Source organism: Nannospalax galili, unplaced genomic scaffold (assembly GCF_000622305.1).
Source record: "Nannospalax galili isolate Female #2095 unplaced genomic scaffold, S.galili_v1.0 scaffold52, whole genome shotgun sequence".
Taxonomy (NCBI): Eukaryota; Metazoa; Chordata; class Mammalia; order Rodentia; family Spalacidae; genus Nannospalax; species Nannospalax galili.
Genome location: NW_008334003.1, coordinates 843,684 through 848,130, shown reverse-complemented (window position 1 = coordinate 848,130; position 4,447 = coordinate 843,684). Strand labels below are relative to the sequence as shown.

Sequence of the window (4,447 nt, the reverse complement as noted above, 5' to 3'; positions counted from 1 at the left end):
CAAAATAAGCTTTTGTTTTATTTATTATTTTCATTTGTGTATGAGTGCATTGCCCGCATGTACTTAAGCACACCCATGTCATGCAATGGCCACAGAGGTTAGAAGAGGGTGCCAGGTCCCCTGGAACTGGAGTTACAGATGGTTGTTAGACATCATGTGGGTTCTGGGAATCGAACCTGGGTCCTCTGCAAGAGCAGCCGGCACTCTTAACCACTGAGCCATCACTCCAGCCCCCCACAAAAATTAATTTTAAAATTGATTTCTAATACCTATGGGTACTAACGAAATCTTTCCTTGATGATCCCTCTAGGAAATTCTGACTAGAATACAAAGACATGAGAATATCTCAATGGGAAGTTCAGTTGAATTGTCTGAAAATTCAAAAATCTTTTTCCACTCCCTCCCTCTACTTCTTCAAACTACAACCACCCAGTAATGAGGCAAACGGATGAACAAACCCACGTCTGGAGCCTTGTGGTCACTCTTGCATATTTATTCATGTTTTCTCAGTATCAGAAAGCTATATACCACAATCTATATACCACATTCCAGGCGTTTTGCAAAAACAAAGCTATCTTCTGCAGATGATTCAGTCAGGCTCATAATTCAGCAGCAGCAGCTGGAACAAAGAAACAAAAGGGGAGACATAATGGTTTTAAAAAATAAGACTGAGAAACAATTCCTAAATTTAGTAAACATTACCTAATTTTGATACAAAGTGTAGGTAGAAGAAAATTAGTTTGTAAATGTTTGCTATTGAGTATTTATTGGGATGGATTGATCATTCCAGTATTGTGCTCGAGGAATTTCATAGATATCTCAAACACAGTCCCAGTCTCCAGATCATAATGATTGGCACCCATGTGGCATTTCTTCCCTGAAACAATCAGCCCACAACGCTCCTTGTCCAAATGCCTTTAACCTAAATAGACCTAAAGTTCAGAAAGAATTCTTATTAACTACACTCTACTTTTTGTCAGTAACTACAATTATATTTTATGCAAAGTTACATCAAAAAAAAAAAAAAAAGGGAACCAAAAGAAGACAGGTAGAAAGGCCCAAGGATCTTTAAGAATCAGATGATCCAGGTACCTTTCATTATTCAATCAGTTACTATCAGTGTGACTCGGACACATTATTTGAATTTTCTGATCTCTGTTCTATAAAAGTGCTATAGCTGCTGGGTGTGGTGGCACACGCCTGTAGTCCCAGCACTTGGGAGGCAGGTGGACCTCGGTGAGTTCCAGGCCTGCCTGGTCTACATAGCGAATTCCAGGCCAGCTGGGGCTACAGGGAGACCCTGTCTCAAAAACACCGGAAAAAAAAAGTGCTGTAGCTTTATTTACCTGTTACAGCTACCACAGAATCAAGTAAGATGATGTTGGTCTAATTCTTGCCACAGACTAGGCTGTATATAAATAGCAGCTACGATTACAATCAAAAAGAGAAATTCAGCTCGTGAAATAGTGTTTATCTGTGGTCATTTAGAACTTTTATTTCCCACTGGTTTTCTACCTCCATATTAGTTTTGACCATTTACAAACTCATGGGATTTTCCTTATTAATTATTAATTACTAGCACTTCTCTTGGGAAATACAATGGTCTTCAATTTGTGAAACATTAAGCACACTAGAGGAATATCTGAGATGTGGAGTGACGCAACCTGATGCAGCAAGCAGGAAGATTACACAACCTTAATTCACAGGCACAAGTACACATGCCCACGCACCCAGGAAGTGCAGGGGTATGTGGAAGTCAGTTCTTTATCTATTGTGTGCACTCTGGAGCAGTAAACAAGGCCATGTGAGGACTCAGCTAGCATGCTTCCTCTGAGTCAGTATTAAACAAACTTCCGAACTGGTAGGGAAGGAAATAAAGCCACTATACCCCAAAGACACCCACACAGTGTGCCAAGAATTACAGGAGTTGTATCCAATATTTTGTCTGTTACTGGTACAATATTAAAATGGGTTTTGCAACTTTTTAATGTTGTTTAGTAATTAATAGTTATTAATGCTGTTTAGTGATTAATAGCACAACTTTCTGTTTAGTGACAGTGATCTAGTGTGATGGTATCTAATATGACTTTCACTCAAGATATGTTAGGCAAAGATCTCAGTGATGGGAAACATGAAAGATCTTACAGACATCACAGCATAGCGTAATGGGAAGACCCACGCTCTGAAATCAGAAGCATTCCTCAGAAACCTGTACTTCCTGGGTGCTCTGCATTTTCTAGTTTTGTGACCTCAAGCAAATTACATACACTTAGGAGATTTCCACTTTCTCATTTACAAGTTCATAACATCCACAAGGGTTTTATAAAATCAGATCAGGCACCAAATGAGTAAGCACTTTGACAAATATGAACAATTGTATGACTATATGCTTTAACCTTTACGTGTCCTCAAGTCACCTAAAACAGAACCTGAGAAAAATTATGTTTACAATACCTTGCAACTGTTTTGCTTAAAGTAGATGAGTTCTAATGCTTGCATTCTTTTGGCTTGCAACACACTTTGGTTTTTAGGAAGGGAGAAGGGTTCACAGCACCTGTAACTAAATTTCTGCAGTTAAAACTAAATCCAGAGAACACAGATTCCCATACTTGTGCAAGATTTTATTTCTGAGTTTAGAAGGCTGAGTACAGAAATCACAGCTCATAAAAAATAAAAGGAAGCAGCTAAAGCATTTGACTTCTTACCAATGTCCACAAAGTAAGATGTCTCATTAAGGCTTGGCTGGGTGCTCAGACAGTAAAGGACATTACCATTTCCGGCAACCCAAAGCTTGACCTGACGTTTGGACTTTTGAAGGTAAACTTCCTGAGAGGAAATTAAATGCAGAGAGCCTCTTCCAGTTTGGGATACTAGTCTTTGCAAAAACAGTGAGAAACATTTGCACTAAATTAAAATTTTAAATTTACCTTTAAAATACCAAAGTCAACAAAAAGGGCCAATAATTTTTCATTTAGAATGGGAAGTGAAATCAAAATCAAAGGCGTTCAAAACATCCTTTTCTCATTGTTTATACCTCCATTCAAACATGCTCCAAAGTAAGATAAAAGAGTTCTGCCTTCCCTCTCTGTGCAAAGTTTTATCAGACTCTCATCTCCAGACCTTAAAATAAAAACATTGGACCAAAAGAACTATGGCAATTTATGTACTACATATAACATGCATAAATAAAATTAAATATGAAATGTTTTTATACTTAATTTTTCAATGGTTCATCACTCAAAACTTCACAGCATCACTCAGAATCTCCTCTGTAAGGTGAGGCACACCCTCTGGACTCAGTAGACGATTTGGAGGTCAAACAGAGTCCATCCTACAGACAGATGAGACGCTGTCCTATTTGAAAAGGTCTGGAGAAGGAGATTCCACGAGCTTCCCTAGCTACACCTTCCAGTGTCCATCAAACCTCACTGTCTGAAAAGTTTCCCTTTTCTGTTATCTAATCCCTCATGCTGCAGTTTAAGCCTATTACCTCCTGTTGGATCTCTAATGAGGCCCATCGTTGTTCTGCACAGATCCATTCTTTGCACCCAAGCTCTTTTAAAACTGCAAGCTAGGAACTTCTTGGTTTCTAATTTTGTTTTCACTGCTCTCCAGTCATCACTGTCATTCACCTGTGATTTTCTTCTTCAAATTTGTAATCATTTCCAATATTCTTGTAAAGTAACTTTCTTTAAAAATCGAAAGAAAATTATTCAGTAATTTTATGACATTAAAACCCCCTATTGACAATTTTTTTTCTCACCCTGCCCTCTTCATACACATGCATATATTATTGGAATCACAATATATAAATTATTTTATTGAATTTATTCCAAGTTTTTAGATTCCTTTTAAACTTCATAATGCAGAACATGCGTAAAATGAGCTACTTTCTCATCGTAGTTGTGACAGTACTGATGTAATTTGAAGAGTTTCTTCTTTTATGCAATAGAGTTAAATTATTGACGACTATTAAAGGACTCCACCAGATTCTAAGGATTCAAAGCATGTAAAAAAGAAAGAAAAAAAAATCTCATGGCTGGCATATAAGAAAACATGCAGCAACTGTGATCCTGGAATCCACCTTGACTGTGTAACTGCATGAGGTGGGCTGAAAGAGCAATACTTCAAAGGGGGCAGATGCAGCAGAAGCCTGGCAGGTGACAGAAGGGCTAAGAAATGCCTCCTGTCTGCCAGGGGCCAGAGCAACTAAGGACAGAATGTCAGTGCAACCCCAAGTTTAACTAGGCCTCTATAGAAGGATATTTGAAAATTCTAAGCTCAGTGGGCAACCTCCCAAATGTTTTCTAAACTATTAAAAATAAAAAATACAAAAGGTAAAGGCTTCCATTAGTAGAAGGAAACACAAAATTACTTTAAATATTAGAAATTGTGGTAATCAGTTTTTGTTCTCACTGTGACAAACCACCTGACACAATAGGAAAAG

The 4,447-nt window shown here is 37.9% G+C and overlaps 1 long non-coding RNA gene across 2 annotated transcripts; it reads right to left on the bottom strand.

Annotated features, from left to right (window-relative positions):
- Positions 1-478: 478 nt before the first annotated feature.
- LOC103730665 lies at positions 479-3,670 on the bottom strand. 2 transcript variants are annotated; one of them, XR_003848836.1, is made up of 4 exons: positions 3,491-3,670; positions 2,706-2,875; positions 2,455-2,560; positions 479-619 (listed from the first exon to the last, which is right to left on the bottom strand). It is a non-coding gene; the product is annotated as an uncharacterized LOC103730665 (long non-coding RNA). The 2 variants fall into 2 exon arrangements; XR_003848835.1 differs by lacking the exon at positions 3,491-3,670 and having other exon boundaries at positions 2,706-3,331.
- Between the last annotated feature and the right edge of the window lie 777 nt (positions 3,671-4,447).